The sequence below is a fragment of the Capricornis sumatraensis genome, chromosome 1 (assembly GCF_032405125.1).
Source record: "Capricornis sumatraensis isolate serow.1 chromosome 1, serow.2, whole genome shotgun sequence".
In the NCBI taxonomy this organism is placed as follows: domain Eukaryota; kingdom Metazoa; phylum Chordata; class Mammalia; order Artiodactyla; family Bovidae; genus Capricornis; species Capricornis sumatraensis.
In genome coordinates, this window is record NC_091069.1 from 145409456 (window position 1) to 145422134 (window position 12679).

Here is a 12679-nt window from a genome sequence, read left to right on the forward strand (position 1 = left end):
TAAACATTAACAAACTATTGTTTTTAAGTGTCTACATAGAAAAAAAACAGTGATCTCCTGCTCTACTGCCTTTCCGCTTCTGCCTTTGCACATACTCAAACTCCAGAGGTAGTATTTTCCAACTCTTTATCAAGAACATTTATTATTTATGTAGATGTCTCTTTCATATGTCAATGCAGTTTTTGAAAACACCAATTTTAGGCAGTGTGTATTTACTACTATGAGGTTGAAGGGTTATAACTTTTGCCATGTTCAAGCTTATCCCTTCTGCTTATCCCATCACAATTGTTGTTTTTTGCCTGGTTAGTAACTGACTCATTTGTCCATTTAGTCAGTTTTATATATACCCATGATCATTTTTTTTCCAGGATTTTCCAATATAATCTAATAAATACCGATGATAATATTTCTGAACACTTCAACTTATTAAACAATTTATTCCATTTCATTTTCTTGTAAATCTCTTTCAAACCTCTATCCCTCTGCTCTGATCTGGAAAAATTACTGTGTAGAAATAACACTCATTATCATCCTGGTATTTTCCAGTTTCTCCCCTCTGCTAGATATCTTATTTCTTGAATATTATTTCTTCCTATGTCTTGGTTTACTCCTTCCTTTGGTTGGAGCATATTCTTTAGATTTCTAAAAAAAAGAGGTAAATATTGGAAACGTTTTGAATTAGACTGCTACATAGATCTCATCAAGATTGGAGACAAAGATTACTTGCATTTTGCTCAAATTATTTTTACTTTGATTTGTACTAAATTGGTAGACAAAATTGCAAAAATACATGAGAGGAGGTATAAAAATGGCTCAAACTGTGCTCAAAGTTCTGTGGCTAATGCAGCCTGAATAGAATGGACAAATCTTATGATCATAAATACAACTAACTGGATGTTTGCTTCTTTTTGTTTCATTGGATTGGGAGGAGGCACAATGTCAGCATTCGAGGGTCTGCCTGACACTCTTTTGTTTTATTACTGGGGCATTTGGCCATAGCTAAACACTCCTTGTGTATATGAAAATGTTTTATTTTCTCAGTATGCTTGATTGATGATTTGGCTGGATGGAACATTCTAGATCGAAAATCATTTTTCCTCCCAGTGGTGGATGCTTGCCTTCACTGCTTTTTAGCATCCAATATTTTTCTTAAGTAAGCCAATGCCATTCTCCCATATCTTCATTTTTTATTGTGTCGTTTTCTTTTTTCTGTCTTAAAATATTTTGATTTTCTCTATAACCATTAAGTTACATCACTTGTGAATCTTCCCCAGCCCCCTGTCCACCTCCACTGCTACACTGATAGCAGTTGCAAGGGTAGAGAGCAAGAGAACTTCCTGCTTAGGTAGATACTTATTATCTGCCCTTGACTCCCTTCAGATACTTTTCATGCTTCAGTAAAGTGATTCTAGGTTTCCCTTTCTTCCATTGTCTCATGGCACTGGACTGTACATTTCAAGGCATATCTATATTTCAACTGATTAAAAAAACATACCCGACATGTTTGATAGTGAAATAGAGAGATGACTCAAAGTAAAGAGTTTAGGAACTATGAAGAGTTATTAATTAAATGGACAGGTGCAATTATGATGAGTTATAAATAAATGGGTTGAGACTATTTAAATCAAAACTAATGCCAAGTAAATGTGAGATTTATGGTTAAAGGACTGAATACAAATTTTTAAACATTGAAAATGTGGAAATAATAATTTCAGTAGATTATGTGAAGGAAATTTGGAATTCCAATCTACACACTCTTTATATTTAGTGGATAATAAGTGGATAATATCTCAGTCTAATAAGTATAGAAATAATGGTTTGAGTACAACAGTCATCCATTCTAAGAATACAGATCTGATAATCTCATGTAAAATGCTGCTGCTAAGTTGCTTCTGTCGTGTCTGACTCTATACGACCCCATAGATGGCAGCCCACCAGGCTCCCCCGTCCCTGAGATTCTCCAGGCAAGAACACTGGAGTGGGTTGCCACTTCCTTCTCCAATGCATGAAAGTGAAAAGTGAAAGTGAAGTCACTGCAGCCCACCAGGCTCCTCCGACCATGGGATTTTTCCAGGCAAATGAAATATATCAAATTATTAGTGATTTTTACATCCCCTCCTTTTAAGGAAGAAGTATTTCTTTATGTCTTGAAAAAAGAATCCAAGTTATTGGCTAGAAGAAACATGGCAGGAAAAATGTGTCCATGACAGTTTAAGTATCCTTTGATATAGGTAGAAGACTAGGAATTTCATCAAGTTTTACCATGTGTTCTTTTTTTCAGAGACCAATAAGTATCTAAATTACTTTAAAATTATTCTTATTTTTTTTTTTGGTATTTTCTAGAATGACACTGTGCTGCGATTGGGCTACAATGTAGTTTAGCTCTCTGTGTTGTACATCTGTAAGTGCTAGCCTACATACTTTGTAAGATTGAACTATACTCAGTATTTTAAGAGAAAGGGGAAGTGAAATGGTTTGCTATCCTCATCAGTTGAAAAAGTAAAAATGTAAATCGGCCTGAAACAAGCTAGCTTTCATTCCTTTTCAGTTTTCCCACCAGCCACTCATAGGTCTCACTCATCCCTATTATAAACACAGGTCTACTTATTTCCTGTACAATTGTAGGGTAGAATTTATAAGATCTCAGAGTTTTATGGTACCTAGAAGATTAAATGACTTGTCCAACTTCTCTCAGGTAGTTAGTAACAGACTTTTGACTGAGTTTCTTTGCACATTATCTCTTTAAAGTTATAATTCTCCAATTATGATAGATAACATTTACTAGAGAGTCAGACTTAGACCTGAGTCAAACCCAGAAATCTGTCATAAGAAGTACTCCAGTTGTCATAATCCATGTTTGGGTATGCATTGTTTTAAGTTTGTTTCTACTAAGGCAGTTCAGTTGCCAAATCCTTATATCAAATTGCTTTCAGACCTGGTTAATAATAATGGAGTAATTTTTGTTTCAATCCTTACAGAAAGAAAACAGATGAATGTGACCACATTGTGCTTTATTGTTCAGTTTTCAGAAGTTGCAAACAACTAGTTATTGTCAAGATAAGACCCAAAGTGACTCTTTGACATCATGATTATGTTGGTTTAACCTGTTTGAAATTGTGCAAATCTTTAGTAGCCATTTAAATTTCAGTCCTCGAAACCAATCTCAAATTCCTTTCTTATAGATAATAACAACTTGTAGGTAAATGGAATTTCTGTATATCCCATCTGCAGCCTTATTTCATGTTTGTCTTCATCTGCATTATAAAAACTTTAGGAACCTGGGCTATAATACAACAATGTAGTTCACAGTCCATTGGTGTTGCTGAAATCAGTCTTCTGAGATGCCTGTATGGACATGATTTCATAGGTAATGGGCTGTTTCAGTTCTGCTTGAATTTTCATTGCCATCTCCACCTCAGAAACAGCTGCGTTTTACTGTTGTCATTTGGAATACATAAATAAAGGCAAGAACACTGATATTCCTTTTGATATTCCTTTCATAAATAATTAGGGTAAGTGCAGAGACTGTGCAGTTGCTTTGAATGAAAAATGCCATATAATTTTTGACAATTTAGCATATTTTCATATATTATAGATGCATTTATAAACAGAGCATCAATTATGATGGTTCTGAATCACATTCTAAAAATTCTTTGCCAAATTTTCATATGCCTTATTTTTGGCAAATTAATTTTTTTATATGAAACAAGCATATGCCATATCAGTAATGAAATGAGAAATAATACAAATAAAGTCATTGAGCTGGGAAGAAAATATAGAATTTTTCAATGCAGAGGCTGACAAACTATGACCTGTGTGTGCCGAATTCAGTCCACTGCATGTTTTTATAAACAAAGTTTTATTGGAACGCACATGCTACCATTAGTTCCTGTTTTTCTCCAGCAAGAATACTGAAGTGGATAGTCATTCCCTTCTCCGAGGGATCTTCCTGACCCAGGAACTGAACCCAGGTCTCCTGCATTGCAGGCAGATTCTTTACTGTCTGAACAATCTGGGTAGCCCATCTATGACTATACATCAATTATAACAGTACAGCAGTTTTAACAGGTACAATATAGTCCAGGAAGGGTAACTATTTACTGTTTGATGCTTTATAGAAAAAGTAACCCAGTGGTTTGCAGCCTTAACAGAACTCTTCGGGACATTTTGAAAACAAACACAGAAGCATAAACTCCATACTTAGGGATTTTATTTCACTTGTGCTGGAGAGAGGTTTAGAGTTTCCTACATAATTTGAATGTGCAGCAAGGATTAAGAAACACTGTTTGACGTCTACAATAAGTTTACATTCCTTCCAAAGCACATTACATTGTTGTCAGAACACTGGGAGGAGGGCAATAAGAAGCAGTGCTTGTCAGATCAGTCATGATCTCAGGCAAGAACAGTCAGGATGACTTTCTTCTTTTCTTGGTTGACTTCATTAGTCACAAATGATCTAGCATGACTTGAGATGATCTTAGAGAAGTTGAACACAATGTAAAATATACTTACTTTTGTTCAGAGGAAAGAAAATTCATTTTGAGTTGAGGTTTCAAGGAAGACATCACAGTGTTTATTTTGAACTATGTGTAGATGCTTCAAATATGGGATAATATCCAATACCTCAAATAAGGTTGCTGTAGAGACTGCTTGTTTAAAAATTCCAGAATCAGAGTTTATCCATCTTGGCTACAGTTCAGTTCAGTTCAGTTCAGTTGCTCAGTCGTGTCCAACTCTTTGCGACCCTATGAATCGCAGCACGCCAGGCTTCCCTGTCCATCACCAACTCCCGGAGTTCACTCATTTTCATGTCCACCGAATCAGTGATGCCATCCAGCCATCTCATCCTCTGTCGTCCCTTTCTCCTCCTGCCCCCAATCCCTCCCAGTATCAAAGTCTTTTCCAATGAGTCAACTCTTCGCATGAGGTGGCCAAAGTACTGGAGTTTCAGCTTTAGCATCATTCCTTCCAAAGAAACCCCAGGGCTGATCTCCTTCAGAATGGACTGGTTGGATCTCCTTGCAGTCCAAGGGACTCTCAAGATTCTTCTCCAAAACCACAGTTCAAAAGCATCAATTCTTCAGTGCTCAGCCTTCTTCACAGTCCAACTGTCACATCCATACATGACTACTGGAAAAACCATAGCCTTGACTAGATGGACCTTAGTCAGCAAAGTAATGTCTCTGCTTTTCAATATGCTATCTAGGTAGGTCATAACTTTTCTTCCAGGGAGTAAGCATCTTTTAATTTCAAGGCTGCAATCACCATCTGCAGTGATTTTGGAGCCCCAAAAAATAAAGTCTGACACTGTTCCACTGTTTCCCCACCTATTTCCCGTGAAGTGATGGGACCATATGCCATGATCTTCGTTTTCTGAATGTTGAGCTTTAAGCCAACGTTTTTCACTCTCCTCTTTCACTTTCATCAAGAGGCTTTGGAGTTCCTCTTCACTTTCTGCCATAAGGGTGATGTCATCTGCATATCTGAGGTTATTGATATTTCTCCCAGCAATCATGATTCCAGCTTGTGTTTCTTCCAGTCCAGCGTTTCTCATGACGTACTCTGCATAGAAGTTAAATAAGCAGGGTGAAAATATACAGCCTTGACGTACTCCTTTTCCTATTTGGAACCAGTCTGTTGTTCCATGTCCAGTTCTAACTGTTGCTTCCTGATCTGCATACAGATTTCTCAAGAGGCAGGTCAGGTGGTCTGGTATTCCCATCTCTTTCAGAATTTTTCACAGTTTGCTGTGATCCACACAGTCAAAGGCTGTGGCATAGTCAATAAAGCAGAAGTAGATGTTTTTCTGGAACTCTCTTGCTTTTTCCATGATCCAGCAGATGTTGGCAATTTGATCTCTGGTTCCTCTGCCTCTTCTAAAACCAGCTTGAACATCAGGAAGTTCATGGTTCACGTATTGTTGAAGCATGGCTTGGAGAATTTTGAGCATTACTTTACTAGTGTGTGAGATGAGTGTGATTGTGTGGTAGTTTGAGCATTCTTTGGCATTGCCTTTCTTTGGGATTGGAATGAAAACTGACCTTTTCCAGTCCTGTGGCCACTGCTGAGTTTTCCAGATTTGCTGGCATATTGAGTGCAGCACTTCCACAGCATCATCTTTCGGGATTTGAAATAGCTCAGCTGGAATTCCATCACCTCCGCTAGCTTTGTTCATAGTGATGCTTTCTAAGGCCCACTTGACTTCACGTTCCTGGATGTCTGGCTCTAGGTGAGTGATCACACCATTGTGATTATCTGGGTCGTGAAGATCTCTTTTGTACAGTTCTTCTGTGTATTCTTGCCATCTCTTCTTAATATCTTCTGCTTCTGTTAGGTCCATACCATTTCTGTCCTTTATCGAGCCCATCTTTGCATGAAATGTTCCCTTGGTATCTCCAATTTTCTTGAAGAGACCTCTAGTCTTTCCCATTCTGTTCTTGTCCTCTATTTCTTTGCATTGATGGCTGAGGAAGGCTTTCTCATCTCTTCTTGCTATTCTTTGGAACTCTGCATTCAGATGCTTATATCTTTCCTTTTCTTGCTTTTTTTTCACCTCTCTTCTTTTCCCAGCTATTTGTAAGGCCTCCCCAGACAGCCATTTTGCTTTTTTGCATTTCTTTTCCATGGGGATGGTCTTGATCCCTATCTCCTGTACAATGTCATGTACCTCATCCCATAGTTCATCAGGTACTCTATCAGATCTAGGCCCTTAAATCTATTTCTCACTTCCACTGTATAATCATAAGGGATTTGATTTAGGTCATACCTGAATGGTCTAGCGGTTTTCCCTACTTTCTTCAATTTAAGTCTGAATTTGGCAATAAGGAGTTCATGATCTGAGCCACAGTCAGCTCCCAGTCTGGTTTTTGTTGACTGTATAGAGCTTCTCCATCTTTGGCTGCAAAGAATATAATCAATCTGATTTTGGTGTTGACCACCTGGCGATGTCCATGTGTAGAGTCTTCTTTTATGTTGTTTGAAGGGGGTGTTTGCTATGACCGGTGCATTTTCTTGGCAAAACTCTATTAGTCTTTGCCCTGCTTCATTCTGCATTCTTAGGCCAAATTTGCCTGTTACTCCAGGTGTTTCTTGACTTCCTTCTTTTGCATTCCAGTCCCCTATAATGAAAAGGACATCTTTTTTGGGTGTTAGTTCTAAAAGGTCCTGTAGGTCTTCATAGAATCATTCAACTTCAGCTTCTTCAGTGTTACTGGTTGGGGCATAGACTTGGATAACTGTGATATTGAATGGTTTGCCTTGGAGATGTACAGAGATCATTCGGTCATTTTTGAGACTGCATCCAAGTACTGCATTTCGGACTCTTTTGTTGACCATGATGGCTACTCCATTTCTTCTGAGGGATTCCTGCCCACAGTAGTAGATATAATGGTCATCTGAGTTAAATGCACCCATTCCAGTCCATTTTAGTTCGCTGATTCCTAGAATGTCGACGTTCACTCTTGCCATCTCTTGTTTGACCACTTCCAATTTACCTTGATTCATGGACATGACATTCCAGGTTCCTATGCAATATTGCTATTTACAGCATCGGACCTTGCTTCTATCACCAATCGCATCCATAACTGGGTATTGTTTCTGCCTTGGCTCCATCCCTTCACTCTTTCCAAGAGGACTTACCCCGTGTCTGAGGTCAGGGGCAGTGGCTGAGAGTGCCAGGCTGCGACAGTGCAGGAATGGCCAAGAGGAGCTACCCCGCATCTGAGGCCAGGGACGGTGGCCGAGAGTAGCCACCCTGCATCCGAGGTGAGGGTTGGTGGCCGGGAGGAGCAACCCCATTTCCAAGGAGTGGTGCCTGTGCGGGCGCAGGAGGGCCTAGAGGAGCCATCCCAAGTTGAAGGTCAGGAAGGGCAGTGGTGAGGAGATACCCCTCATCCAAGGTAAGGAGCAGCGACTGCGCTTTGCTGGAGCAGCCGTGAAGAGATACCCCACACCCAAGGTAAGAGAAACCCAAGTAAGATCGTAGATGTTGCAAGAGGGCATCAGAGGGCAGACACACCAAAACCATACTCACAGAAAACTAGTCAATCTAATCACACTAGGACCACAGCCTTGTCTAACTCAATGAAACTAAGCCATGCCTGCAGGGCAACCTAAGATGGGTGGGTCATAGTGGAGAGGTCTGACAGAATGTGCTCCACTGGAGAAGGGAATGGCAAGCCACTTCAGTATTCTTGCCTTGAGAACTACATGAACAGTATGAAAAGGCAACATGATAGGATACTGAAAGAGGAACTCCCCATGTCAGTAGGTGCCCAATATGCTACTGGAGATCAGTGGAGAAATAACTCCAGAAAGAATGAAGGGATGGAGCCAAAGCAAAAACAACTGGCTTACCTTTGCCCAATTCAGTTCAACAAAATATATTAATCCAAGCACTGTTAGTATTGAGTACATCACAATGAACAAGAGAGACATGACCTTGCTCTACTGGAGACTCTGCACAGCAACAGTACATTGTGATAAACACATTGATAAGGGAAGTGTACCTTTTAGTAATATAGGAGAGATCCTTACTCAGCCTTTCATGAGCTAGGAAACCTTTTCAGACCACATACATTCTAAGTTGGGATCTTTTGAAAGATTGGTATGGAGTAGGTTAGAGTAGGCCTGCTCAGAGGGAGAAGATAAGAAAGGTAAGTTTAAGCAGTCACAGTAATCTTGGAATGATTAGCACAGGGTACTAGAGATAGATATGGATTAAGAGTTTAATTAGAGTTAAGATGTTAAGTGCCATTTGAATGTTGTGTTGAGGTGTCTGGACTTTCCACAAGACAACAGTAAATTCTAAAAGAGTTTCGAATTGTAGAATGACATAACAAGAAGGCAAAAATGTTATTCTTCTTTTATGTGAGGGGAAATAGTCAAGGAAGAACAAGTGTTGAGACAGAAATAATTGTTATAGTCTTCGGGAGCAAAGAGAGTGTGTCCTATGAAGAAAGGCAGTGATAACACAAGGAGATAAACATGACTTTTACAGGTAATTTGGAGGCATAAAAGTTACAGGACTTGGAAAAGCCATATATGTTGTATGTAAAGAGGAAGAAGAAAGAATCTGGAATGACAGAGGATATAACTCCATCTTTGTTTAAGAAAGAAACAATTGGAGTGGCTGATATTGACCTATAGAATTTGCTGCTTCAGTTTTTAAAAAATCTTTCTTGCCTCCAATTCTGCTACTACTGAAATACCTATAAAAAACTCTGGGTCTACTGAGACCACCAAGGCAAAGTCAATTTGCTTCATGACCCTTGAGGAGAGGGTTGATTTTGAGGATTTCATTTTGTAATGGCTGGGGGCTCATATGGAAATGAGCTGTGACACATTCACAACTATCTAATATTGCAAGATGTAAAAGGCAAGGATATTTGCATACCTTTTCTGCCAGCTTTGGACAAGAAACCCCTTCACCTTAAAGATCCATTCATCCTTCCAAATGATCCCATTTAATGTATGACTCATATTCATTCACCCGCTGTACTTGGAACATTTAAAGGATCCATGGGCCATTTACTCCTTTTAGAGATTGTTAGCAATGCTATCCTGGGGATTTATGCTTCCTTACCATGTTTTGTGAACTGTGAGGTGGGCCTTTACTATTCATTTATCCTAGTCCTGAAAAGCCAAAGCAAGAATAAAAGAAAATAGTGAGGGAGGCAATGTTTATATTTATTGTTTGTACATTGAGCATTGGCAAAACAGTATTCTGCATTCAAATGAAAAATATTCAGCAATGTATGTATCAATTATAGAATTACCCAGTGAAAAGAATACATTTTATCTGCATTTGTATTGATTCCAAGTTGTCATACAACATTTTTATTGAAAGTAGCACATGGTTTACTATGAAAATAGCGGGTTCTTGAATTCTCTTGCTAACTCTCTTCACTTTGCTTCTTTGCATTGTAAAGTTTTCTCTTTCACTTTAACAGCCAAATATTAAATGCAAGTAGGTGTGAGGACTGAAACTGCATAACATAAAATTAATTATCCTATTTTAAAAATATAATTTCTTGTTCTTTCTTTTGCTGTCCTTTCCTATTAGATTGGAAAGCCCTCTGTAATATCACAAGTTACTTCCTCTCCATATGCCAATTTCTTACCTCAGTTCTAATCACAGTAGATATTTGATCTGTATTTAAAATTTAATTGAATTCCCTTTTCCACTCACTCCCACATTGAACTGTCTTAAAGACTCTCTCTCTTTTAATTTGTCTTACAACTATGAGTTATTTTTTATTTCTCTCTTTGCATTGTCAGTTCTCTCACTTCCAAGTGTCTGAGGCTCTCACAGAGTTAGCATTCTTCTGGTAGGCTTTGAACTACTTGAGTTTGAAGTGTTTCTTCTTTCAACCCACCTGTGCTTGGCATTTCGAAAAGTGGTAAAAGAGTTTCATGGTTGTGCATAATTATAGATAGTGAGAATACTTTAATCTATAGGAAATGGTGAATTCTAAACTCAATATTTCTTTATTGAATCTCTATAGGAAAATATACAAAAGAAATAGCTTTTGTCTTAAGAAGATTTTCAGGGAAAAATCATAGGAATCCCTTATTTAGAGCACAATTAAATGGCAAACATGATGATACTGACTATAGAAATAGCAATAGGTATTCAGAAAAGGAAGATAATTCTAGGAGTTGGGGGTAATTGGAAATCTTTAGTATCAAAGATAGGACTTGAACTGGGAAATGAAGGATGAACAAAATTAGAAGAGGCAGAGGAATGGATAGAGTGGAGGTGGCAAGGCACTGAGGGAAGGTAACAGCTACTTTAAATAGAGAAAATGACCTAAACAAATAAGGAAGTTAGCCCCAGTTAATGCAGAAACTCCACCTGGTGAAATCACGTACTTGCCTCCACCACTTTACCCATGACTCTGTCTGTCTGCTTAGGCTGTGTTTGACTCTCATTTGTGTGTATCTGATTTAGATTTGACAAACCAGAGCTGTAGTTCCTGTATTCTTGATTTTAATTTTAATTTTCCTATCTTGCTTCGTCCAGTATCCTGGGCTCATGGTACTAAACCAGACCCAGGTTTTCTTTTGTTTCTCTCCTTGATTTACCTTGCTGCTTTTGACTGATTTTGGAACCTACACCACACTCTGGTCCTTAATGATCTAGCAGAAGAAATAAGATGAAAATTATAGTTTATTTTGAGTTACTTAAGGGCTATCACAGTTGAGTACTGATTTTCTCAAATACATATGAACTTTCTCTAACCTACTTTTCGTCCTGTTTATCATGAATTTTCAAAAGAAAGATAATAAGGAACTATAACAATATGCTTCAAAGCTTCCAGAAGATTTACTCATAAGATGGGAAAAAAGCAATCATCTTACAAACAATGACTTTGCTATTCTGTTGATCAGTGAGCTCATAAATGCGTAATGCATGGTTCTAGGTCCTAGTCATAGAGAAATAAGTACATACATCCCTCAAGGAGCTTGCATATTTGTGTCAGGAAGAAGAAAATATACACAGAAAAATAACTGATTAATTTAATTTCATTTGAGAGGGTGATACTTAAGCTGAGATGTTCAGTAAATTCCCTAGTGGTCCAGTGACTAGGACTCCAAGCTTCCATTTCAGGCACAGGTTTGATCCTTGGTCCAGGAACTAACCACATCCCACCTGCCATGGCCAAAAAAAAGCTGAGACATTCAATCAGAGTATCTTTGAGGAAATGATATTGAAGGTGGGATGTGACAGGACAGGTAAAAAGGAATTAGTCATGCAAATAATTAGGGGAAGAATATAAGCAAGAGTAACAAATGCAAAAGCTTTAAGTGGAAAAGAATTTGATGTATTCAAGAGATAGAAATAAGGCCAGCATGTTTTGAGTATAGTGGAAATGAAGATAAAAATAAAGCCTTGTATATAGTGAGAATAAAGATAAAATTGAAAAATGCATATGTTAATATATTAGATTTCTAAAAAGTAGATACTTTCCCAATGCCCCATGTTGCTCCAGGTTTTATGACATATTGTGACATTTCTATTTAATTTTTTTTGCTTACCTTTATGGGTTAACTGAAGGTCAGATATATTGAAAGACTAAATCAGTTTCTAATCCTGTGGCAGGATTTTGGCTTGCAGCAATTTCATCACTTATCAAAAATCAAAGTAATTTTTCTTCCTTTTTAATATTTAAAATGTGATAAAACTTCCCTTCCTTATTACATTTTCCAGCAGGCTCAAAGTTTATGATGTTATATGTAGGCAATGCTAAATGAAGAAAATGCTAATAAAATTTAACCAAGGTTCATTTTATGTGACTACAAAGTGGATGTGAGTTTGGCTTCTCCTTTCAACATGGTCTGATGAACTTTGAGGCTTATAGATGTGAGTTTGAGATCCTAGACACTTTCCTTATTAGCTCTGTCAACTTAGACAAATTAATAAATTTTGGGGTCTTCATTACCCTCATTTATAAAATGGAAAATCATTTAATGAGGGCTTTATGGGGATTAAATTAGGAGATGAAGTATGTGGAAGCACCTAATGGTCAATAGCACATTATACAGTAAATGCCTGAGTATGTGATACGAGTGTAAGTATGTATCTCCTCATCTTTCTTTAATGCTCTTTGTCTCCTCATTTGTCCACAGAAGTGTTCTGCTCTAAATAACATGGTGTTGAACAACATCAAAAGGATAT